Below are 27,650 nucleotides of genomic sequence, written 5' to 3' on the forward strand. Positions count from 1 at the left end.
CCAAAAACAAAAACAAATTCAGAATCTTGAAGGCCTATCCCCAAATCCTGCCTTAAATATTTCCAACACACTTCAGCGTTTCCCTTTTTCTAGCTGTACTGTTGACTTCCATGAGCGCACTGCTTTACAATTCACCAAGGGCTTCCACACACCATATAATGGTTTTATTCAATTCTCCCAACTTCCCTGTGAGGCAGATAAAGCAGGTAAAATAAAATTCAGTTTACAGGTGAGGGAATTGAGGCTCAGAAAAACCACACAGCTTCTGTGTGATATCAGCTAGATGCAGCCCCCATTAAGCCTGATGCCTTCCCATTCCCATAGTCTGTACGCCCCATGAACAAACTGGGAGCCCACCGCCTCTGCACCTTTGCCATACTATTTCCTCCACCCGAAATGCCCTCCCCGTCCTCTTTGTTTGTCTGAATCTTTCTCTTCTCTGACGTCGCTACTATAACCCTAACTCCCCTGGGGAGTCTTTCCCTGTCCACACAGCCGGCAGGAGTCTCTTGAACTCCAAGAAGATTCACTGTCTAGGCTGTAATAGGACATTGACATCCTCTGGCAGAAGCTTTTGGTCTTTTTCATGTGCCCATGTCTGCCTTCCCTACCTGGCTGTGAGCCTCTGGAGGGAGAGTACTTTGTTAATCACTGTCATTGACATATAGTAGATGTTTAGTAAATGCCTGTTGATTAAGTGAATGGCATCAAGGTTGTCAGCCAAGTTTCCTTTTAGGCTGATGGGAACATACTTACAGGAGAAGTAGAAGAGCTTTTACTAGGCAATGAGGTCCTGAAGGTGGAAGCAAGATGGAGCATCAATGAGCACAGAGTCTGACAGCAAGCACATGGATAATAACCATACAGATTGGAAAGTTCCAAACAGAGTAAGATACAATGGGAGTAAGGTGTGATGGGAGAACCCAGGTGGTAGATGGAGGGGATGGAAGCACCAACGAAGGGAAGGGGCAGTGGTGAGATCTGAAGAAGGCCATGGAGCATGAGAAGGAACTGACCAGGAAAACAAGGGGTGGCAAGGCAGAGTGTAGACAGGGGCTCCCAGGTCTACAGAAGGAATAAAAACCAAACACAGCCCAGAGTCATGAAAAGACATGAAATGGATCTGAAGATAATATGGGATATTGTTTAAGTGCTATCCTGAAGTCCACATAGATTCTGCCTCCTCAATGGATGGATGGATGGAAGATACGAACATCCTCTCAGAATAAAGAGGAAACATAAGTCAAAGATAAACTCTTGACTCTGAATACTAGAATTGTTGGTATTGATAACTATATGTTGACAAAAGCAATGTAAATTTATTCTTTAATAATCAGGAACCAAAGGTTAGCGATTTTAAAAATTACTCTTAATCCCCCCATCTATATATAACCACTGTTAATATACTGGTGTAGGTCTTTCCAGTCTTTCTTTTATGTCTCTCTTATCCGTCTGTCCATCTAACTATATACCTACTTTCCTCCATATCTACCTATGGTCCTTCTATTTATTCATCCTTCAATCCATCTAGTCTTTACTGAAACAAAAATATGCTCATCTGGCACTTTACATTTTGTAACCTAATTTTCTAACCAATTTATTATAAGAATCCAGTTATGTCTACCTATTTTTAACTCAGATTCTAGTAGGTGCATAATATTTCTGTGGAAAGTACCAGAGTTGATACTACAATTCCCTATGTGTTTTTGCCATTATCAAAGATACTTCAATGAACGTGGGTACTCTTTTAACACCTTCATTGGAGTATAATTGCTTTACAATGGTGTGTTCGTTTCTGCTGTATAACAAAGTGAATCAGCTATACATATACATGTATTCCCCACTTCTCCTCCCTCTTGGTCCAAAGTTCCAGCACAGAGGCTTTCTTTAAAGCTAATGGGGTTCTGGCTTGATTGAGCAAAGCTTGGACTTGATACAGGGACAGGTTCAATCCTCTGACATAAATCAGCTGCCTCCTAGAGTGACACCCCTTCATCTCCTCTGGATTTGTCTCTGCAGCCGCCAGGCAGGGCGGAGGGACCTCTGCCGCAGCACAGGTACATTAATGCAGCCATCGGCAATCGCAGGCCGTCTCCAGCTGATATGGTTTGATGGTACCAGCCCTTCTGGCATCTTCACAGCACTGGTGATTCAGAGCTGTCAATTAACACAGCTGCAAGAAAATGTCAATGATGGATTTATGGTGTGTGGCAGTGACTTCATGACCCATAGATGGAAAAGCAGATGCCTTTGAAATAAGACTAGTCAATTTGGCAAGAGGAGGAGAGAGAGACCTACCTTATATAGTAAAACAGCACCCATTCTGTTACTTCCTTGAAGTTCAAGAATTCAATGGCTCCACACAACTTCCAGGAAAAATACCAAGCTTTTTAGTCAAGCAAAGAGGTAAGTGATGTGGTAGAAAGAGGATGGGCTTGAAAGCCAGAAGTCATAGATTCTAGCTCAGTTCTGCTCCCCACTAGCTGTGTGACCTGGGCAACTGGCTCTCCTCTTGGGTTTAGCTTTCTCCATATATAAATGATCATACATAGAAGATGTCTGAGTGAGTAAATGAGTCAGTAAAAAGTCATGCATCATTTGAAAATCACTTACTGACGGAATCTGATGTGCAGGGGGTACACAGTTGAGCTAGATAAACCAACCCCTGACTTTGGAACTTGTATTCTCAGGGGGTGGGTACTCGGGGGTCAGAACATAAAATAATTAAATAGACTGTCAAATAGTGATTAAGTGCTCTGTTGAAGACAAAGCAGAGGGATGGTAGAGACTAGCTGGGTTGGGTTGGGTTGGGTGGTCTGATGATGGTGACTGGGTAGGTAAGGTTGGAATGAGAAGATAGAGAAAGCCACAGGTGAAGCTGGGGAGAAACAATCCAGCCTGAAGGAACCACTAAGGCATATATGTGAGTTCGGTGTTCCATTAATTAAACACATATTTACTGTGTATCACTCTACTCTACCACAGGAATGGGAGGATGAACAGGAAACCCACAGGCTCTGCCCTCACTGCACTTGGAGTGGAAGAAAAGGACTATTTATTAAACAGATGATTGTGACACAGACTGATGGATGAGCACCAGGAAGATGAGCCGGAACTTGGGGACTTTTGGGAAAATATGACAAGAGACTCTAACCTAGCCTGGGAAATCTGGGAAGGCTTCCTTGAGGAGGTGCCCCTGAAGCTGAGTTCAGATCAAGCAACATCAAAGCAAAACAAAACAAGCCAGCATGGAATTTGAATTTGAATTTGAATTTGAACTGACCATTGGTCTACCTGCCCATGTCCACTCTTTGGCCACATTGGGATTCTGCTGGACCCAACGTGATGTTGCAGAAAGTCTTTATTCATTTGGAAGAAGCCCAGGACATCGCAGGAAAAATACATGAGATTCATTAAAGCATCAATAAAACATTCACACTGTCACATTATCACTTATTGCAGGGGTTCTAAAAATTGGGCTCACATCAGAATCCCCCTAGTGGACTTGGTTAAAGAGAGTGCTGGCCCTGTACCCACCCTGGTTTCTGATTCAGTATGCTCGTGTGGGGTCTGAGAATTTGCATGTCTAATGAGTTCCCAGGTGATGGAGCTGCTGCTGGTCTGAGGACCATACTTCGAGAATAACTGACTTCGAAGGGGTGCTTGAGTCTCTGGGTAGGACTTTTAGGGCCATGGGAGTGTTTTCTAAAACTTCCTCAAAGCTGATGAAGGAGAAAAGAAAGAGCAGAGCTGGGTACAGGAGCTCCCAGGCCGGGACATCTGGGGCCCTTCCAGAAGGATCCTCTCCAGCCTGGTTTCCCCTTCAGACTTCTTGTAGCTAGTGGATCCCAAACAACAATACTTACCCTTGCTTTGGCATTTGTGTTCTAACATATAAATGCACTTAGAATTTTTCTTCTTTTCTGAGAGAAAGGTAGCAGGGCTTTACCAAACCAAATACACATACTTGAACACACATTTCAGCTTGGCCTCTTGGATAGTTTACCCTCAGTTATTTTTCTCTCTCCCAAAGTCCATATTAATTCTCTGCTGGGTCAGCTCCCAAAGATGTTGCTGTCATAGCCTCTGGGCTCTGGACAATGTCCAGACAAACCTACTGGGCAGCGTGTGAGGGGAATAGCGCAGAGCAAGTCCCAGCTTTGCAGACACCTCACCCTGGTTCTGAATTCCTGACCAACCACGTGGCAAGGACCCTTCATGGGAGCTGCCCAACCTCTCTAAGCCTTTGTAGAATGGTTGGGGAGGAGGCATAGCTCCACAGGATTGTTGGGATCTTGGCCAGAGATGATGGATGTTAAGCCTGGGGGCATAGGAGGCGCCCAGCAGGTTAGGGACTCACAGCATTCTGTCATGTAGAGTGGTGCTGGACACAGAATTACTGGCTCCAGGTCCATCACCCTCTCCCACATGGCTTCCAAAATGCCCAAGAGCGGCTGGAGGGGCCATCGCTCAGTGCTTACTAGCCCTCCTCTGGCATATTTCCAGGCCCTTGACATCTTTTGCCTGGATTATTATTTTTTTAATTAATTAATGTTTTACAGAATTTTTTTCATTTTTTACAATTTTTATTTTATTTATTTATTTATTTATGGCTGCGTTGGGTCTTCGTTGCTGCGCGCAGGCTTTCTCTAGTTGCAGTGAGCAGGGACAACTCTTCGTTGTGGTGCGCGGACTTCTCATCACAGTGGCTTCTCTTGTTGTGGAGCACAGGCTCTAGGTGTGCAGGCTTCAGTAGTTGTGGCACACGGGCTCAGTAGTTGTGGCTTGTAGGCTCTGGAGCACAGGCTCAGTAGCTGGGCGCACAGGCTGAGTTGCTCCACGGCCTGTGGGATCTTCCCAGACCAGGGCTCGAACCCATGTCCCCTGAATTGGCAGGCGGGTTCCTAACCACTGCACCACCAGGGATGTCTTGCCTGGATTATTGTAATGGCCTGCAAACGACCTCTCTGCCTCCAGAGTGCCCATAAAATCCCTCTTCTGCCTCATCCAAGGGAACTTTTGTAAAGCAGAGGCCTGATCATGCCTCCAAAAACTCTTCAGAGTCTCTCCACCATCCAGAGCAGAGACCATGTCCTCAGCGCCTACAGATGGAGGTAGGAAATAAAAGTGCCAGGACCATGGGTAGGCAATGGGGAGCAGTGGGGATTATGGTGAACTGAAGCATAGCTGTCTAAAGGCATTCAAACTCAGAATTCTGTGAAATCCTCCATGGGCCAAGTACAGTTGTCCTGGCACTGAGTGTAGCCTTGGCTTACCAGTGTGTGAGAGCTCACCTGGTGTACGAAGTCCAAGTTCCTTAGCCTGGCTTACAAGGATCAGCGTCCTCCTCCTTGCTCTGCCCTGACTTGAAATTCATACAACTGTCCAAATGTTCGCAGTTCCTCCACATGTGCTGGTCCTTAGCTCTATACTTTGATCAAGCCTAGAATGCTTTTCCCCTACTCTTCATGTGGCAAAATCCTGCTCATTGCTTAGAACTCAGTGCAAGCAACACCTCCTCCAGGAAGTCTTCTTTTCATTCACTCCTGGTTCTGCCAGATGGGTTATGCACCTTTTCCTGGTGTCCCAACGATATGTGGCTTTTTTCCATCGTTATACTCATCACATGGTACTATAATTATCTCTTTTGCATCTGCTTCTCCTGCTAAGGTGTAAACTCCTAAGATTAGGGACCAAGTGTTATTCACCTTTGTGCCTAATGAAAAGGAGCTGTTCACTCATTGTTTGATAAATGGATGATGGGAGGCAGGTGGTCTCCACAGTGGCGAGAAGTCTGAACAGTGGCACATTAGTGTACACTAATGTACACTAATGGGTACACATTAGTGTACCCATTAGCAACAGGCAGAAATCGGGAGAGGCACAGGACTGGTCATCCCTCTCTCCCTTCCCAGGATGAACATCACAGGAATGAATACAGAACAATGAAAGTAACAGAACTGAGGTGCAAGAATGCCCTTGACTTTATCTCTCAAACACTAAAGACTGTGTCGTCTTATTGCTGATTCAAATTCCCCAGAGAAAATCTGATTGTCCAGTTAAATCCCTTTAGGCCCCATGGGACAGCTGCCCACACCAGACTAGCCCAAGATGCTGGCCAGGCTGCATGTTGGCTGCCTATGGTCAGGGGTCCTTCTTTGGTCCAATTGGGGCAGGATCATATGCAAGAAAACAGGGCACCTTCCATGGATAGAACCTCTCCGAAGGGACTTTGAGTGTGGTAGGTGAGTTCTCTAGCTTGGGTGGTACAGGGTTCAGGACTGAGACTAGGGTGACGCAAATGAGTTACCTAGGGTGCAAAATTTCAGGAGGGGTCACAGGGTCATGTAGGTGCCTCACTCACCTCGCTCTAATCCTAGTCCTGGTGGGTCTGATTTTCTGCATGACTTCAGGAATTCCCTGTCTCTCTGACCTTCAGTTTCTTCATCTGTAAAATCAAGAGGTCAAACTATTTGGCCTGTTAGGTTCTTTTTGGTTTTAGGACTCCTTTATACTCCCCTGGCTTTGGGGACAGCTCACCTTCCTCCATCATACCCACTGGACTTTCCCCCTTTGTCTGAGGGACCTGATCATCTCTTGATTAGCTGTCCTGGCCAAGCCTGGCTTGATGTCCAAGGGCCCAGCTCACAAGCCACTTAGCAAAGGCAGTCATGAAAGAAAACATAACATCTGTTCTGGGCTTTCACAGAGGACATGCTTCACATTCTTCCCCTCAAAGCAAAATGGATCAGCCTTGACCTGGGGTCAACCAGGGAGAAGTAATCCTCAGGGGGTGGGGTGCTATTCAGTGCTCAGATGAAGTCATTCACCACATGGTCATTGGTAGCCCTGAGGAATGAAAGGTATTTGCCTTTCCTATCAATCACTCAAAAAAGTTTGTGAACATCTTGGGTCAAATTGACAGTTTGCATCTTGCACACAAAGGGGCCTAAGGTTTGACTCCCACTTAGTAAAAGTCCATGTAGGTTTGTTCCTCTGAGGATAAGTCAGAGGACCACAGAGACAGGAAGGGGAGATAATGGGAAGGTGGGGAGAGGAGGCAAGAAGGTGTTATTCATCTAGTCCAATCTCAGATCCAATGCTTGAACCCAAACTAAGAGGGTTCCATCAGTCATCCTCCTCCAAAGACAGTTCATTTCACTGATGGATGGCAAATGTTATTAAAAATATCTTTTATAATGATGGGCCAAAGTATATCTCTTTGACACATCCATATATTAGTCAGTACGGAAGAGGAACAAGTCAATTTCTCACCCAAATATTTGCCCTTAAAGCATTTGAAGACACATCCTACTTGAATCTCCTATTCCCCATGCCAAAAAAAAAAAAAAAAAATCCCTAGTTCTTTCAGTCTATGCTTATACAATATTTCCAGGCACCCATCCCCTCTGGCTCATCCTGACCCCCCTCTTCTGGGATCGTAGTGTATTGGTGACCTTCACACAGTGTGGGGTCAGACCACACATGGTTGTGCAAGAGTGCAGAGCAGATCAATCATCTCAACACACAGATGCCACTGGGTGATGACAGAGCCAGGAAAGAGCCCAGTTCTGTTGATTCCCAAGTACCTGGGGCAGATGGAGAGATACCAGTAAACCAGTGAGGGAGGGGACTAGCCTTTGCAACATGCAAATAGTTGCACGGAATTTATCATGTGGGTACCATCCCTGGGGGCTCCCGTGGACCACACATCTGCACAAAGCCAGCATGCCCATAGATACAGAATCCAGGTCTGAGCAACCAGATGTGCTATCAGCCAATCAAACAGGTAACAATTCCATGGCTAATGTTAAAAAGCCGATAACACAGTGTAAAGGGAAGGCCTGGATGAAGCCTCACACCTCCTTGATTTATATCCATGTTGCCTAAACTTTCTTCCTTTCCTTGATTACTAACAACCATGGAGATGCTCGGTTCCCTTTATACCACATTTCCAAGAAGCTCATACAATGTGTCAGCTCAGTTTCCCTGGCTTCCCTTATTCCAAAATTCTGGAACAATTATTGCCTCATTTCATATGATACCAGATTTTTCATTCTGCTTTTAATGATGCTGTGATTTCTTCTTTAAGGTATATATTAGTTCCATGAATATTGCACAGTATTACTATGGTAATGGAAAGGACACTATTCTTGACTTATCCCAGTGGTTTCAGCTGCTACATACAATGACACCTCCCAAACTTTTACCCTGAACTATATCCTAAATCATGCACTACATCTTTCCAATTGTACCTCTCTCTTTGGGGGTCCCACAGGTACTTGAAACTCATCATCTCTCCTCCCCACCCAGACTCTGAATAATCTACCATGATTAATGGTCCTGTGATCATTGCCAGTCGGAGCACTGTGCTGCTGAGAGAGGAAATTCACATTTCTTGAGCATCCACTGTGAACCTTAACAACTGTGAGGTACAAATATTATCCCTATTTGATAGAGAAGGAGGCTGAGGTACACTGTCTTCTGCCCCACGCTTGATCCTTTAACAAATGCAGTGGGCTCTGCTTTCAAAGTACATCCAGAATCCTAGTGCATCATACACAGTTGAAACGTAACTATCTTGTTTCCAGCAACCATCATCTCCTGCTGTGGTTATTGCAATAGCCCCTAACTAGGTCTCTCTGCCTCCATGTTTGTTCCTCTAAAACTGAACTTTGTAAAGTCTCCAGAGAGAAGTCTTCAAGTGATTCAGATAAACTCCCTGCTAAATTTCCATCTCACTTAAAATGATGTTCTTCTCACTGTCCTAGAGGACCTATGTAATCTGTCTCCAGTTCCTCTTGGAACTCACCTCTAACTGTGATTTCTCCCTCTCCCTGTGCTCCATCACGTAGGCCTCCGGAACTGCCACAAACACAAAACACTCTTGCCAGAGGGCACTTGTACTTGTTTTTCTCTCCATCTGGATACACCTCCCCCAGATAGCCACATGGTTTCTCCCTCATTTCCTTCAGCATCCCGCTTAAATAGGACTGTATTCCCTGACCACCCTATGCATAATCTTTACACTCTGCCTTCTCCTCTCCTCACAGGCTCATTTTCTTTTTCTTCCTGAAACATCTACAGCCAACATATATATTCAATTTTTATTTGTTTGTTGTCCAGCTCCTCTCACGAGAATATAAGCCTCATAAACTTTTATCCTTGTGACAAAATCTATTTTATCTTACATCAGGGGTCTCCAACCCCCCGGGTCATGGACTGGTACTGGTCTGTGGCCTGTTGGGAACCGGGCCGCACAGCAGGAGGCGAGCGGCAAGCAAGCGAGCAAAGCTTCATCTGTATTTACAGCTGCTTCCCATCGCTCACATTACTGCCTGAGCTCCACTTCTTGTCAGATCAGCAGCGGCATTAGATTCCCATAGGAGCTCGAGCCCTACTGTGAATTGCGCACGCGAGGGATCTAGGTTGCATACTCCTTATGAGAATCTAATGCCTGATGATCTGAGGTGGAGCTGAGGCGATGATGCCAGCGCTGGGGAGCGGCTGCAAATACAGATTATCATCAGCAGAGAGATTTGATTGCACGGAGACCATAATAAATCAACTGCTTGCAGACTCATATCAAAACCCTATCAGTGAGTGGCAAGTGAAAACAAGCTCAGGGCTCCCACTGATTCTGCATTATGGTGCGCTGTATAATTATTTCATTATATATTACAGTGTAATAATAATAGAAATAAAGTGCACAATAAACGTAATGCACTTAAATCATCCTGAAACCATCCCCCTCCCTGCCCCAGTCCGTGGAAAAATTGTCTTCCATGAAACTGGTCCCTGGTGCCAAAAAGGTTGGGGACCACTATATTACATCTAGTAGGCACTCGGTAAATAGCCAGTGAAAGAATGACTAAGAAGCAACTGGTAAAATAGGGAGGACCCGAGATGGTATGGGATTCAGAGACCGTCACCTACAAGAATTATTGGGAAGGAGGAAGAAAATATGACCTGGAAGGATAGCACAAGGAAGGGAGTCATGAAGACTGACTTCAATTATTTGAAAGGCTGTCATGCAGAGTAGAAGATTTATTCTGAATTTTCCATAAGGTAAAACTAATACTACTGAGTAGCTCGCCAGGTGGACAAAAGGGGTGTGGCAGGCATTCAAGACAGAGAATTATTTGAGGACTGGGTTGATGCTGAGACATGGAAGGACATGGCTTGTTTGCTGAATACCAGTTAGTCATGTGTAGCTGGAGGGGAGGGGTGGTAGATGAGGCCACAGAGATAAACTGGGTGGGTTATGTAAATATGTCATGTCATGAGTTTTGACTTTTATTGTATTTATTTATTAATTTATGTAAACATCATATGCTCCCCATTTCATGAGCACACATTCTGTTCTAGGTTCTCTACTGGGTCATGGGGATGAAAAGAATAGAATATAAAATCTCTGTCCTTAAAGGGTAGTAATGGACATTAATAAGTTCCTAATGGCCTCTGCACATAACAGGTGCTCAAAAAATACTGGATGCCTGAATGCAGGCTAAATTTTTCTAGTTAACATTTATAAAAATCCTGTGAAGCAAGTGAAATTTAACCCATTTTATAGGTGAGGAAACAAAAATTTAGAGAAGTTTTCTGTCTCATCTCTATAGAGTTGGTTAAAATTTGAGCCATCATTTAAACCCAGCTCTGTCTGGCATCAGAGTATTTTCCTTTTTTGCATTATGTCCTCTTGTCACCTCAAAGGAGCTCAGACTCTCATAAATGCCTTCATAGACCAGGGAAGTACAAAGAGGAGGGATGGACCTACTATATACATCCAGGAGAGTTTTGAGGGGGACCCTGAAAAATGAGTGAGACTCTTTAATCTCCTTGCCCAAATAATTACCAAGTACCTAGAATGTTCCCAGAACTGCCTTGGTACCAAACCCTGGGAAGCAAGGGTCACCAAGATTGAATGTTGCAGCCTTGGGTTGTACAGTCTGGGGTTAGAACACCAGCTTTCCCCTTGATTAGCTCTGTGATCCTGGGCTATCAATCTTGTTAACTCTCAGTTTCCTCATCCATAAAATGGGTATTAAAAATTGTACATCCTTCGACATCACTACAGATCCTATGGCTATTATAGGGAAATAAAGGAGTACTATGAACAACTCTATACCTACAAATTCGACAACCTAGATGAAATAAACCAATTCCATGAAAGACACAACTTGCCAAAACTCACACAAGAAGAAATAGATAACCCAAAGAGGCCAATGTCTATTAAAAAATTGATTCAATAATTAATAACCTTCCAAAACAGAAAGCACCAGGCCCAGATGGGTTCAGTGGTAAATTCTACCAAACATTTTAAAGAAATTTTACTAAATCTCTGCAATCTCTTTCAGAGGATAGAAGCCGAAGGCATACTTCCTAACTTACTCTATGAGGCTAGCATTACCCCAATATCAAAAACAGACAAAGACATTATGAGAAAAGAAACCTACAGACCAATATCTCTCAAGAACATAGATGTAAAAATCTTCAAAATATTAGCAAATTAAATCCAACAATATATAAAAAGAATTATGCACACAACCAAGTGGGATTTAACCCAGGTAAGTAAGGCTGGTTGAACATTAGAAAATCAATTCATGTAATCTGTTACATCAACAAGCTAAAAACGAAAAATCACTTGATCATATGATCATATCAATAGATGTAGAAAAGGCATATGACAAAATCCAACAACATTCATGATAAAAGCTCTTAGTGAACTATGAATAAAGGAGAACTTCCTCGACTTGATAAAGAATATCTACGAAAACCCCACTAATATCACACACGATGAGAAACTCAAAGCTTTCACACTAAGGTCAGGTACAAGACAAGGACGCCCCTCTCACAACTCCTTTTCAACATCATACTGGAAGTTCTAGCTAATGCACTAAGACCAGAAAGGAAAAGAAAATAACAGGTATGCAGACTGGGAAGGAAGAAATAAAACTGTGTTTGTCTTCAGATGACATGATCATCTAAGAAAATCTGAATTAGCAAAAATCTCCTGGAACTAATAAGTGATTATTACCAGGTTGAAGTATACAGGTCAATATATAAAGGTCAATTGCTTTCCCACAACCAGCAATGAACAAATGGAATTTGAAAGTAAAAATATAATACCATTTACATTAGCACCCCAAAAAATGAAATACTTAGGTATGAATCTAACAAAATATGGATGAAATTTATGTGATTAAAACTACAGGTCTCTGATAAAAGATATTAAAGAAAAACCAAATATATGCATAGGAAGAATCAGTATTATCAAAATACTGATAAGTGTCAAGTTCTTCACAACTTGATCTGTAGATTCAATCTAATCCCAATCAAAATCCCAGCAAGTTATTTTGTGGATATTGTCAAACTATTTCTGAAGTTTATATGCAGAGACAAAAGGCTCCAAATAGCCAACACAATATGGAAGGAGAAGAGCTGGAGGACTAAAACTACCCAACTTCAAGACTTATTATATAAAGCTACAGTAATCAAGACAGTGTGGTACTGGTGAAAGAATAGACAGATCAGTGGACAGAGTAGAGAGCCCAGAAATAGACCCACATAAATATAGTCAACTGATCTTTGACAAAAGAACAAAGGTGATACAATGAAGAAAATTTAGTCTTTTGTACAAATGGTGCTGGACCAATTAGATGAACACATGCAAAAAAAAAAAAAAAAAAATGAACCTAGATGCAGACCTTATACCCTTCACAAAAATTAACTAAAAATGGATCACAGACCTATATGTAAAACTTAAAAGTATAAAACATAGAAGATGACATAGGAAAAAAACCTAGATGTGGGTATGATAATGCCTTTTTAGATATAACACCAAAGATATGAACCATGAAAGAAATAATCATTAAGCTGCACTTCATTAAAATTAAAAACTTCTGCTCTGTGAAAGACAATGTCAAGAAAAGGAGAAGATAAGCCATGACTAGGAGAAAGTATTTGTAGAGGACACATCTGATAAAGGACTGTTATCCAAAATATATAAAGAAATCTTAAAATTCAATGACAAGAAAACAAACCTGATTAAAAAATTAGCTAAGAACTTAACAGATACCTCACCAAGGAAGACATATAGATGGCAAATAAGCATATGAAAAGATGCTCCACATCATATGTCAACAAGGAAATGCAAATTAAAGCAATGATATACCACTACATACCTATTAGAATGGCCCAAATCCTGAACACTGACAACACCAAGTGCTGATGAGGATGTGGAGCAACAGGAACTCTCATTCACTGCTGGTGAACCTGCAAAATAGTGCAGCCACTTTGGAAGACAGTTTAGCAGTTTCTTACAAAACTAAATACATTTAGCAATAACAGTCGTTGAAAACTTATGTCCAAACAAAAACCTGCGCAAAGGTGTTTATAGCAGCTTTATTTATAATTGCCAAAACTTGGAAGCAACGAAGGTGAATGGATTAATAAACTGTGGTACATCTAGACAATGAAATATTATTCAGTGCTAAAAATAAATGAACCATCAAGCCATGAAAGGAAACTTAAATGCATAATACTAAGTGAAAGAAGCCAATCTGAAAAGGCTTATACTGTATGATTCCAAGTATACGACATTCTGGAAAAGGCAACACTATGGAGACAGTAAAAAGATCAGTGATTGCCAGAAGTTGGGAGGGGCGGGGAGGATGAATAGGTAGAGCACAGAGGATTTTTAAGGCAGAAAAAGTACTATGTATAATGTTACAATGATGGATATATGTCATTACACATTTGTCCAAACCCATAGAATGTACAGTACCAAGGGTAAACTATGGATTTGGGGGTAATTATGATGTGTCATTGTAGGTTCATCGACTAAAACAAACATACTGCTCTGGTGGAGGATGTTCATAATGGAGGAGTCTGTACATGTGTAGGGGCAGGGGGTTACGTAAGACATCTCAGTACCGTCCCTTAGTTCTGCCGTGAACCTTAAATTGCTCTAAGAAAATAAAATCTTAATGAAAAAAATGTACCTCTCATAGGAGGTCATTAGGGAATTCAGTGACATAAATCATGTAGAATATTTAGCAAAATTCCTGGCACAAAATAAGTGATCAATGACTCTCAGCCTCGGGATAATGAAGGTAATGATGATGAGGCTATTCTGGCTCCAGCTGACAAAGCCAAAGACACGTCTGGCTAATAACGTCAGCTTAGAGGCTTCTAATCAGAAAATATTTAGAAAAAAAGCTGGGACCCCATTCTTCACAGCCCCACAGTGAGAAGTGCTGCACCTTAGGTAGGGCAAGGAGGAAGATAAATTGCTGTCCAGCCCATAGTGCTATAAAACCCAAGAAAGTTTTGTTTTTGTTCTGTTCTAAATCCTTTATAAATTAATTCTTTTAAGGAAATAGTATGACATTTGCCTGGGGTCTCATCAGAATGCCTATAAATGTATATATTCGAGAACGTTAATACAAAACACTTTTCAAAATTCCCTTTGCTTTGGGGATGCTGATCTGCATTTTGTGTAAGTCTCGGCTGTGCTCTAGGCGGCTGCTCTAATATTTCTGCTGAGACAGGCAGGGTCCACCCACCCAAATGCATTTCATCTAAGTGTGATTTGGTCTGGGACATCTCGGTAATCAGGGAAGGCAAAGCAGATTGAAAGCATGTGAGCAGCCAGTTTCCCAATGAGCTGAAACAGGCTCTGTTGATAGAAACCACTCCACACAGGGCACGGGTGGGACGTGGTGAGGGAGAGGGAGAGAGGGAAGCCCGGGGTCAGGTTGTGATGAGGAGGTAGGAGTCCGGTCAAGCCCGGGGTCTGTCTGGGATGCCAGCCATGAGAAAGCAAGCTTCACCACAGCTGTCTCAGCTATGGAGTAACCCCACATATTTATATTTCAAAACTCATTTCCTAGGGGGGATTTTTGGGAATTCACAACATGTTGTTAAGGTCAGAAAATCTTTGGGCCTTGGTATTCTTCTCCCAGGACTTTATAATATTCAGTATGAGGAAAAGCCAAGAAATGACCCACTCTAACTTGAGAATCTAATATGTGCTTTTCTTAATTTTTCTCTAATTATCACAGAAGAGATTACTAAGGTTCAGAGAGGAGCAGTAATTAGTGTTTGAAGACCCGAATGTCCTAAAGGGCCCTGGGAATCTACTGGGGAGCAGAGAAGGAGGGAGATCTCCGTTTATGTCACCTTCTAAGCTGTGAGCAGGGCACTGGAAACGGAGACAGGAACATGGGCAGCCAGTGAGCAAGCCCTGTTCCAGATCATTCTGGCGAGTTCTGCTTCAGTTCAGAAGGCTGTTCCAGGTTCCCTCAGGGGTGATTTTGGAAGCCCCACAGGACTTCCCAACTGAGATAAGGAAGGAGAGGTCATCCCTATTCCCTTGAAAATGATTCCGCCAAGCCCATCACATCAACCTTCTGGACCAGTGAGCCAAAGAATAATAATACACATTCAGTCTTCTAGAGGGAAAGTGTCATCACTTATCCTCATTTTTATTGTACTGGAAGTAGGTTTGCCAGATAAAATATAGGATGCCCAGTTAATTTTGAATTTCAGATAAATAATGAAAAAGTTTTTGGTATAAGTATGTCCCAAATGTTGCATGGGATAGACTTATACTCAAAAAAAATATTTACTTTTTATTAGAAATTCAAATCTAACCAGGTATCCTGTATTTTTATTTGCTTAATCTGGCAACTCCTTCCACAAGTCACTAGATAACTTCTTACAAGTGTCCTCTTGCAGGGGGTGGGAGGTAGCAGGACATAGCACAACTTGCTATGGAGATGGGGATGATGATAAAATATGCCACTGAGGGGTAGTGAGCCTCCTGTCACTGAGGCTTCACTTGGTAGTTCCCATACCTTCCCTGTACCCTTAACCCCTCACTCTTCAGCTCCTGGGGAAAAGAGCATGGACCCTGAGCCAACTGTTTGGGTTTGAACCCTGGTTCCACAAATTGTTAACTGTATGACCTTATATTAAGTAATGTAACCTCTCTGTGTGTTTCTAGGTTTCTCATTTATGAAATGGAAACAATAATAGCAGTTCCCTTAAAAAGTTGTTTTGGGGGCTTCCCTGGTGGCACAGTGGTTGAGAGTCCGCCTGCCGATGCAGGGGACACGGGTTCGTGCCCCGGTCTGGGAAGATCTCACATGCCGTGGAGCGGCTGGGCCCGTGAGCCATGGCCACTGAGCCTGCGCATCCGGAGCCTGTGCTCCGCAACGGGAGAGGCCACAACAGTGAGAGGCCTGCGTACGGCAAAAAAAAAAAAAGTTGTTTTGAAGCTTAAAAGTACTTAGATCAGTTCTTGGCCCATGGGAAGAAATAAATGTTAATCATTATCATTCTTCTTCTTATTATTCCTCGGTAACTGTATATAAAAGGAGTTGGGCTGGTGAACGTCCTGTTGTCACATCAAAGCTGGGGCAGAATTTTGGATCACAGAAGCCTTTGTAGAACCACTGTAGTTCAGAGAAGACAAAGGCTTTGTGGACATTTAGTGCCATCATCTTGTTTTGCAGGTGAGGAGAAAACTCAAGGCAGAGGGGACAAACGGCTGGCTCCAAGCTTCACAGGTGGTCGATGGTAAGGTCTTGGCTGAAAAGGCAGATATAGATCAAAAGAAAGTAAAGGAATTGAGCTAATGGTGGAGAGCCTTTTTGCTAGAATCATAGAATTACAGGGTCATAGAGCCACCACAAAAAGCCATGGCAAAATTTACACCCGGGTCAGCCCAAGGCGAGCCACTGACTCAAGAGTCCGGTGTTGATGATTCCTCTTCCAGTTTTGCCCTGATGTTTGCTACGTGTCTTTTGTAAAGTTCTCACCTTCTCTGGCCTTCGGTGTCCCATCTGTCCAACAGAGATAATCATCTTAGCTCTGTGTGCTTCCTAGAGCTATTGCAAAACCTTTGGAAGGAATGACACTCTGGCCACCTCCCAAACACTCACTAGCCCACTTTGCCCTTTTGGCCTCTCCCCAGCTCGTCAGAGTGCTGCCTTCCTTCACGTCCTTGGCTTCTGGCCCTCAAAGGCCTGGGGTATCTGGGCCTCAGCTGACTGATGACCGGCAGATTCCAGTAGGTGGGGTAAGGGTGGAGACGGCTCCTTCTTGCTGGTTTACATTACCCATCAGCCTAGATTTAAGCCATGCAAACACAGCCTCTGAGCTCAGCTCTCAAGCAACACTTCTTGAATTGAGCAGTGACTTTGCTGAAAAGCAAGTCTGATCTTGACACTTACCAACCTAACACTTGTGTATAGGTGTTAAACTGGTCCCCGCCCACACTGCTGTTTATTACTTTTTACCCAGTTACCTCTGATCAAATCCATTCTTTAATAGCCGCTGAGAGGTCCTTCTAAACTAAAATGTAATGAAGACAAATATTTGCTTAAAACCCATCATCCACTGCAGAGATTTCTTTTTTTAAGTTCATGGATAGGCTTCAGCAAATTTTTGAACACCCTGAAATGCACACCATATTCTGCTTGTGTGCACATTAACTTTGCAGATTCTCAGAGGGCTCTGTGACATCTCTCACGTTGCATTATGCACCCCTCCCCCCCCCGAAAACGTTTTCAAACTTCTGCTCCACAGTATAAAGGCAAAACTCTTTAATGTGTAGGGCATGCAAAGCCCTTCATGATATACCAGCTTCATTTTGAAGTCTCTTGGTCAATTGCCCAAACACATCATACTACTCCTCACCTCCTTGCTTTTGCTCAAGGTCTGCCCTCTGACTTGAACATCTTCTCCTTCCTATCTCTCCTGCTGATCCCCCTCACCTGGTCGACTTCTACTTAACTATTATAACTCAATTCAAGAGTTTCCTCTTCCAGAAAGCTTCCTCTGACCCTCTCCATCACCCCACACTGGAGGAGAGGTCCCTCCCTGGACTGTCACAATGCAGATGCATCCACTTCTCTGGAATTGCACTATTCACACTGTGCTCCCATAAAATGAAAGGTCTTTGAGGATAAGACTGTGTTTCGCTCACCCTTTCCCTCCTCTCTTGCCCTAAAGTCAGTGGTCCTCTGGGACCAGCAGCAACCGCATCACCTGGGACCTTGCTAGAAATACAAATTCTCAGGCCCCACGCCAGACCTACTGAATCAGAAACTCTGGGAGTGGGGCTAGCAAGTTGTCTTTTAACAGGTCTTCCAGGGGATTCTGATGCCCACTCAAGTCTGAGAAACACTGACCTGGAGAGACTCTCCTATCTCTTGCCTGGTCTACTGGGACAAGCTCCTCACTGAGCTTCGTCATCTGTTACTTTCCAATCTATTCTCCACACTACAGCCAGATTACTTTGTTGTAACATGTAAGGGCCCGGCTCAAAAGCCTTAAGTGGCTTCCTTTTTCCCTTAGAATTAAAGTCAGATACCTCACCATGGCCTACAGGGTCCTCCATGATCTGGCCTTGCTTTTTTACTCCCGCCCACCCTGCATTCCCCCTCCATTAATTCTCTACCACCAGGCCCACTGGCTTGCTTTAACTTCTCAGACCAGCAGTCCCTTCCTGTCTCACCCTATATGCTGGGGCCAGGGAGAATAACACGGGTGAGTCACCTTCTCTGCCGTTGAGAAGGGGCAGTCCAGTAGGAGAGACAGATATGGACACAAATAAACATTTAGATTACAGGAAGCAGAGGAACAGAGTTAAGTACGTGGTACAGAAGCAGCCAAGATTAATTCCATTTGGGGACTCCTTTTCCGTGGCCATGTCTAAGTGTTTCTAAAGCTCTAAGGGGTAGGTTTTCCCGTTTGAACATTCCAGCCCTAGTCATTCCATTGCCCTGAACCTCAGTCCCCAAATCTGTACAATAGGGGCATGGGAAGGGTCACATCAGGATGCACGAAGAGCCCACCTGAGCACAGGGCAGGCCAGGCCTGCAGTAGGGGCTCGGCAGTGTAATGGTTCTCCCTTATTTCTGGAGTAGAGTCAAGTTTATATTGTGGGGAGACCCGAGCCTCGGCGGAAAATTAAGTACATCCTGAAAAAAAAAAAAAAAATGAGTTAAGGAGCAAGCTTGAGGTTAGGCCTAAAGAGAAAGGAAATTTCCCCTCCACGTTGAGAAATGTCCCTCCTGTGGGTGTGGTAGCGAATGTGAAAGTGGAACCTCCCTCCTGGCCCCTGCACTTACCAGAAGGGGCAGCGAGGCTTGCGAAGGCCTTACAGAAAGAGCAGCAGCTGAACAGGAACTGGGGAGCCGGTTCTGGGAAGCTGGGGGCTTCTGGGGCAGGGCCCAGAGGCCCAGTGTTTACAAAGCCCAGAAGCACCTGCCCCCAGACTGTGTTAGACACAGAGCAGATCGCATGGAGCTCTTGGCACCATCCCCAGAGCTGGAACGTTGGAGAGAAAGCCAGGATCACTTCTCCAGGACTCAGAGCTCCCAGCTTTCCAGACAAACAGCCCAGCTATGGACACTGGGAGGAGGTGGGGGACATAGAACAGGTTGAGTGGGTTAGATATTCATGTATTCATTTATTTATTCATTCATTCACTCTGAATTTCTCCATCTTTAAAATGGGAAAAGGAATTCCTTTGCTCTCTACTTGGAATGCATACAGTGGGGAAGGGTGGAGGAAGGGTTGTTATAGAGATCCAATGAGAGAATAAATTCAGTCATCATTTCATGTACAATAAGTAAGCACTTGCTATAATAAAAATAATAATGGACACTTACAGAGTGCTACTTTAATCCTTACAACCACTCTCTGAGACAGCTGCTGTTATTTCCACTTACAGATGAGGAAACTGAGGCTCAGAGAGAGAAATGTGCCCAGATCACATGGCTAGTCAGTGGTGGAGCTGGGATGTGAACACGAGCAGACAGGTGACTGGTCCTGTGCTCAGAGCCACAAACAGGGCCTACATCTTATCTCCTGCACTAGAGTGGGGGATCTTCAAGGTCAGGAATGGTCATCTATTAACCTCTGAATCTGCAGTGCCTAGGCCACAGCCCAGGGTGTCGTAACTGATCACAAAGTGTGGGTGGGCAGCTTGAATATCTATAAAACAAGGTGAAATGAAGCAATCTGGTAGGCAGACAGGGAAGCAAATGGCACTGTGATGTAACAGGTAGGTCCCTACAAAGGACTCCCTGGAGTTTGTGTATACCAGTCAGGGTATCCATGGCCCATCAATTTATTTATATTTAGAGGAGGGCTTATCTGCAAGGATGTAGATGTAGAAGAATCGCAAGGGAGAGTATAGCAGCTTAGTGGCTGCTGAACTTTTCCCACAGGAGACGGAGAGTCCTGGAGAGTGGACCAACTTAGGAGAAGCAGCGAGGGACACGGCCAGCTCCAGTGCCCTTGCAAGGAGGGAATCATTCCCTCTCTCCTTCCGGTCTCCTTCTGAAACTCCCAGCTGGCCAAGAACCCACTGACGCCGTCCGCACAGATCAATCTCCTGGGCACAGAACAAATGGGGAAAGCTGGAGTATGGGTCTAAAAGGGAAAACAAAAGATATTCTGCACAGATGGGAAGGAGGTGCAGGTGTTTACTGGAAAGCAGAGCTGGAAAGGACATCCCGTCGAGGGAAAGGATGTGCAGTCACATTGTCCGGAAGGCTTGGAATACTTTGGTATATCAAAGGCATTGGGAATGAGAGATGGAGTGGTAGGAAATAAGATTAGAGAGAGAGGAAAGGACTGGGTCATAGGGAGATAAAGCAGGGGACTCTATTCTGCAGCACTGAGGAACCATGAAGGCATTTAAGCAAGGAAGTGACTAGCATGTATAAGTTTAACATATTATTATTAATATTATATAAACACTTAAGGTGCCTGATACAAGATAGATGCTTTGCAAATGGTGGCTAACTACAGCGGCCATTCCCCAGTGAGATAGCAGTGAGAAAGCAGACTCTAAGAAATTAAGGAGGGTCGGGCCATATTGCAAGAGCCTGGTCTTGCCAGAGTTCAGCTGCGGTTCACTCTTGATTTCTGTCCTGTAGGATGAAGCCAGTGTGATTGGCTGCATGAAAGTGAGCTCTGTCTCTCTGCCCCATACGCAGGGTTTCCCCCCCATCAGATAAGCCCTGTGTAATCTAAATCCATTTTGATCTGAACAGAGATCTATGTATACATGCACACACTTAGAGCCATGGGCTGCAGATCTGCTTGTGATTTGAGCCATGTTATCAATGCTTGTGAGGGTAAACTTGGGAGATCAAAGCTATCCAGGTCGGAAAGGCTAATATTGAAATTCCAGACTTGCAGGCACAGCTCTGAAATTCCATGGCTCAGAATCAAGTTCCCATACAAAATCAAATCAAACATTTGCTTGACAGAGTTGTAGGGCTCTGGAGTGTGGGTGGGGTTTGCATTTAGGAGACATTGGGGGCCCGCCCGGAATGGAATTCTGTGAAATTCTGGCTGAGGGTAGTCTTTCGGTTACAAGCTCTGTGTGACCCTAGTTGGAGTAAATATATTTTCGTGGCCCAGCTTTAATATCACAGAAATGTTTACAGTCTTTGGAAATAATACATTCTGCTGCTCTCAAGAGGTAAGACCTGGAGATACCACCATTTACCTTGCAAGGTAATATGAAAACTAGAGATAATGGACATAACTTTCTGAAACATAATAGGCTCTTAACACAAGGAGCTGTTTTTATAATTGGCCCTGCTCTTACTGTTCCAGCCCCAAACACGTCGACAAATACAATACTTTGCAGATACCGAACCATCTTTGTCTGCTAACCCCATTCACTTCAGTAAAGTGGAGAGTGCCTTTCACATGCTAGGTAGAATGTAAGGCTTATTTTGAGTGCAAAGGTGAAAAAGATGGCACCTGAAGGAGATCAGTCTGGTCTTGGGTGGCAGATACACTCAACTACTAGTTATAATACAACGCAGATGACTTAGAAGTGGGATATACCCAAGTCTGTGAATTCACAGGTAGCAGAAAGAGTCATTCATCCTAGTAGCAATGGATTAGCTTTTGTGGATGAACTGGACCTCCAACCCTTTCCCTAATGTAGTGTAATAAATAGCACTGGATCTCAGAAACATAGGTTCAAATCCGGTTCTGCCACTTTTTGAGCTGCGTTATCTGGAGCATAACCTCACTGAATCTCAATTTCCTTGTCTGCAGAATGGGGACAATTACAGGATCTACCTCATGGAAGTGTTGGAAGAAATAATGAGATATCCATGTAAGGCACTTAGCACTGTTCCTTGTAAAGCTAACACAGAGTAGATTATTAAGCTACCATCATTTCAAAAAGGAATTAATTTAACCTTTCATCTTGAAAATGTAACATCCCTTCTTATTGTGCTGACATACAATCAACTTAATTATATCTTACATCCATGTAATTCTTTTAACAATTTTATAGTAAGTTGAAACATACACAGTTGCCAATATTTGACCAATTTTGACCTATAAAATGGCAACTTCATAATAGCTTTTGTTTTTTTTGTCTTTTTTTTGTTTTTTGTTTTGCGATACACGGGCCTCTCACTGCTGTGGCCTCTCCTGTTGCGGAGCACAGGCTCCGGACGCGCAGGCTCAGCGGCCATGGCTCACGGGCCCAGCCGCTCCGCGGCACGTGGGATCCTCCCGGACCGGGGCACGAACCCGCGTCCCCCGCATCAGCAGGCGGACTCTCAACCACTGCGCCACCAGGGAAGCCCCATAATAGCTTTTGAAAGCACCTTCTCCTGCAATGTCTCATTTGATCTCTACAAGAATTTCGTGAGTGTGTTGGCACCTGTGGGATGTCCTCCCACGGTCCTCTTCTAAAAGCTTCTCCTCCCCCAGTTCACACGGACGCTGAGACACCATCATGTTCAATGGCCGCTGCCGTTTGCCAAGGCTAAGCATATGGCCTAGTTGGACCGAACAGTCTCTTCTCTGAGATTTTTTTTTTTCTTGTCTGAGAAGAGTCCTCGAGACTTTTGCTAGCCTTTCTCCAGTAACTGAAATTGTTCAGTATTAAACTCTGGAATAGTTGGTGGCTCTGTTTTCTACCATTCATTTAACTAATTAGCATACCTTGAACACCTTCTATGCTCCAGGCACTGTGTTGGGGGCAAGGGATTAACAAATGGATAAGATCCTTTCCCTCAATTAACTTTATTGTACTTGAAAAGACTGAAACTAAGTGAGAAAACAAATCAGTTATGGCCAAGTGTGGTCAATGCTGTGCTGGGAGTATGCGGAAAGAGCTAGGCTACATCGACAGAGGAGGCTGCAACCAATACACTGATAGCTGCAGAGAAAACATTGGAGGAAACAGTAGTGGGATTTCAGTCCTCGGTTCCAGCAGCCTCTGAGGCCATGCTCTCTTGCTCTCCTCCCAGCACCTTAGTTATTCAGCTTTCCTTGGATCTCATGTTCTAGTTGAATTCAGTTCAGCTTCTGTCATGTGCGATCAGAAGGACCCATTGTAAAATATAGCAATCTAGATGGGAGCATTTATTCTTCTCCCTGTAAAAATGAAACAGGTAAGTGTATGTTTGGAAAAGTGGGTCTGAAACCTAAGCCACGCAAATCCTTTTTGGATATGTAACTTAAGTACAAATCATAAATAACCAATGTAATCTGGGACATTGCATGAGATTAAAGAAACAATTCATCAACTTTAGTTGGGTCATTGCTCTCATCACCATCTTTGACAGCTTTCTCACGTTCAACATTATGAAAAGATTGATAGGATCAGAGTATCTGGAAGTTGAAAAGAAATTTAAGGATCATGAAATCAGAACTCATTTTACAGATGTGGAGATGGAGGCCCAGGGCAGATACATGACATGTTCAAAGTCACATAGCTTGAAGGCAGCCGGGTTAGAGTTGAACACAGGACTCCTGACTCTCAGTCCATGTTCAGGCTAGCATTGACTCATTCATTCACTCATTCAAGAAACATTTTGAGTGTCTATTATATGTCAGGCCCTGTTCTAGGTGTTGGGGTCACAGTGGTTTCTGCCCTTATAGTTTCATTCTAATTGGGGGAAGACAGACAATAAACAAATAAATAGAAAATCTCACGGTACATGTTAGGAAGAACCTAAAACACGATAATATGAGAAAGTATGTGTGTATAGGGGGAGGAGTCATGTTATTCTAAATCGAATGGTCGGAGAAGTCTTCTCTGAAGATGTGCTCTTTAAATCCGGATCTGAATGGCTGGAGGAATCGGCCATGTGAAGATCTGAGGGAAGAGTATTCCAAAGAGAGGCGACAGTTGGTTCAAAAGCCCTGAAATTCGAATGAATTTACTTATTCAAAGAACAGAAAGAGGAATAATGTGGCTGAAGCACAGTGAGAAAAGGGGGATTAGGGGGTGATATGAACTGAAATTGGAGAGGTCAGCAGGGGCTAGATTGTGGCTTTGGGGGCCAAAGTAAAGCGCTGGGTTCTTATCCTAAGTGTAACAGGAAGCTATTTGGACAGTTTTAAAGAAAGAAGCAAAATGATTTAATTTCAAAGGTCAACAACTGCCGAGTAAACCTGAAAAAGAATCAGTAGAAAACCTTAGAGGGCAGAGGCCATGGACAGCTGCTCAGTTGCTACACAGCTGGTTATCTGGTCCCCTTATTAGGCTGTGGAACAGCCTAACAAGTAATAATCACCATGATAGCAAACCACAGAGAGGTAGCCAGAAACGGCCAAGAGGTTCATCCCAGCATTAAAAGTTACCAGGTCAAACCCCACCTGGGGATGGACATTCCATCCATTGGACCAGGAGGGGCATTCCAGGCAGAGGGAAAGCATGTGGTCCAAAAGCTCAGAGATGGGAGCATCCCAGTGAGCTGGGGAGAGAAAGCAGGGGCCCTCAGACAGCATTTCATTTTGTAGGGGAGAAGTAGATGTAAGGAAATATCACCATGTGAACAAGCGAGGAGGAAAAACAGACTGATTCATCCATTCATCCATTCATTCATCTATTCAAACAAATCCTTATGGAGCCCAGTCTTCATGTAAAACTGTTCTAGGTACAAAGACATAACAATGAACAGAACAAAGATCCTGCCTGCAAGGAGCTCACATTCTAGTAGGAAAAGACTGACAGTAAATGAGAAATGTAACCATATGTCAGGAGCAGGTAAGTGCTGTGGAGAAAAATAAAACAGTGTGTGTTTTGTCTGGGCATTTTGTTCTCTGCCCAGAGGGGCCTGGCTTACAGAGAAAGCAGGAGAGAAATGCAATCCTTGCTCTGCTCATCTAGCTCTGCCCAGAGGCTGGCTGCTTCCACGCCGAGGAAGCCTTCTTGCTCTTTCTTGGCACAAATCACTGGGGTTGAATGTACAAGGGCAGGGGAGGGGAGGATGGAGTCGGAGAGGTAACAGGGCCAGGTCGTGTAGAGCCCTATAAGCCATGTCAGAATCTTGGGTTTTACTCTGAGTGTGATGTGTTTGCTAGAACAATGGGAAGGAAGGCACAGGGAGAGGTGCCCCATGTTTGTTCCCAAACAACCCTACTTCATTCACCTGTCCCTGCCCCTGCCCTGCTTTGGCTAATACGTCCTCTGCAGGTAGATAAAGAAATCAGAAACTTTCTCTCTCTAAAGAGACATCTACCAAACGTCCAACTCTCTTTTAGTCCCTTTACAGAAACCCCTCCAGAAATTTTTGAGTTTGATGGGGAGAGGGGTAAACCTACTATTTCCTTCAAACCTAATAACATCCAATTTACCCCCCTCTATCCCCAAGGTGGTCTTCTTGGTGGGAGGGCTCCAGGATGAAAGAGGAGATGCCAAGGAACTTGGTCTTGGATCTGCCCCTGTCTGTCTGTGTCCCCTTGGGTAAGTCAATTCCCCTCTCTGTGGGTGAGAGGAGAGTCGTAGCCATGTGGGGGCTCAGACTTCACTCTCTCTAAACTTATTTCCTACTCTAGTATTCCTTGAAGGCCCATCATTCCTTTCCTTTTCAAAGGGCCACCACCTTCAGGCTTTGAAATGTGTACACTGCTGAAAACAAGGAGTAGGAGGTTCAGGGCGGAGAGGGGAGGCGAGGCTGGGCGAGTGAAGGGCGAGGCTGGCTGGTCCCACACCATGGAGGCTGGGCAGCTGGAGCGTGCGGTCCCTCTCGGTGACTTGGGGCAAGTACTAGCTCTCTGTGCAGAGGGAGCTCTGACAGGCTAACGCAATCCAGATGTGCACCAGAGCGAGCAGAACCTATTACAGAGTGTTGTGAAACGGCCCAGGGGAGGTAAATAAGCAAAAACAGGCCAGTTGCCTAGCAGCATGTACAACCAAACAAGCCCCAGCTCAGTTGGCATTGGCAGAGGCGGGACTGCTCTCTGCAGTGGGGAAGAAAGAACAGGGAGGGTTTGAGCCTGATGGGGGCCTGCTCCCCAGCGGCCCCGCCCCACTCCCAACAGGCAGCTCCTGCTCTCAGGGGGGCCTTCGCACCCAGCCAGCCCCACAGGGCTGGGGAACTGAGATGAGGGAGGGACTGGGCCCACTGCTAAGAGCTGCGTCTGGTGTGTCCACCAGACCAGGGAAGAGGGGGACCACAGCTACAAAGATCTATTAAAGCTGCGCTGTGAGGGCTTCCCTGGTGGCGCAGTGGTTGAGAGTCCGCCTGCCGATGCAGGGGACACGGGTTCGTGCCCCGGTCCGGGAAGATCCCACATGCCGCGGAGCGGCTTGGCCTGTGAGCCATGGCCATTGAGCCTGCGCGTCCGGAGCCTGTGTTCTGCAACGGGAGAGGCCACAACAGTGAGAGGCCCGCGTACAAAAAAAAAAAAAAAAGCTGCGCTGTGTGCCCACCTGTGCTTTACACGCCACATATTTCTTGAGTATCTACTTTGTCCCAGGCACCACGACTGACCCCAGGGATAGACAAAAAGGAACAAAGAGACACCCTGCTCTCCACCTATGGGAAGAGACATTGAATGAGGAATCACATAATCAAATGCACGATTATAAATTGTGATAAGGACTATGAAGGAAGAGAAACACGAGACCATGAAAGAGGGGGTTGGATTTAAACAGAGCATTCAGGGAAGGCCTCTCTTAGGAGGACAAATTGAGACTTAAAGGATAAGTAGGTGTTAACCAGGTGAAAAGAGGGGAAAGGGAATCCCAGGAGTCTGGAACAGCAGGTGAGAGATCCCTGAGGCAGGAGAGAGCCTCTGCTTAGGAGGCAATGATAGAAGGGAGAGTGGGCCTGCAGAGGACTCTGGAAAGGGGTGGTGAGTGGAGAGGTAGGCAAGGGCCAGATCACAAAGGCCCTTACGTGATAAGGATGGGTGTTTAATTCTAAGTGCGGTGAGAAACACTTGGCATTTATTTGTTGATAACCTTGGGGAGAAGCTCTAATGATCAGATTTATGTTTTTAAAAGATTATTCCTGGGTACCACATGGCAATTCTGAAAGGGAACAAGAGAGGGGATGAGAAGGCCCGTTAGGAGGCTCCTGCAATAATCCCAGCAAAAATGTCAACGGCTTGGATTGAGGGCAGGAGAGCGGGAGATGAAGCAGCAGAGAAATTCAAGGTCTGTTTTCCATTGACTCCAATATTACAAGTCAGGTATTATTACCTCACTTATAAAGGTTGTGTAATTTGCCCAGGTCACACACAACTCCCTTGGAGGGGCAGTTCATAAAGGACAGATGTGGACTTGGAACCCAGATCTTCCGGACTCCTAAGCCCTTAATCCGTCCATAACCCTGCACCACCAAGACTGGTTT

Source organism: Stenella coeruleoalba (assembly GCF_951394435.1).
Source record: "Stenella coeruleoalba genome assembly, chromosome: 1".
Taxonomy (NCBI): Eukaryota; Metazoa; Chordata; class Mammalia; order Artiodactyla; family Delphinidae; genus Stenella; species Stenella coeruleoalba.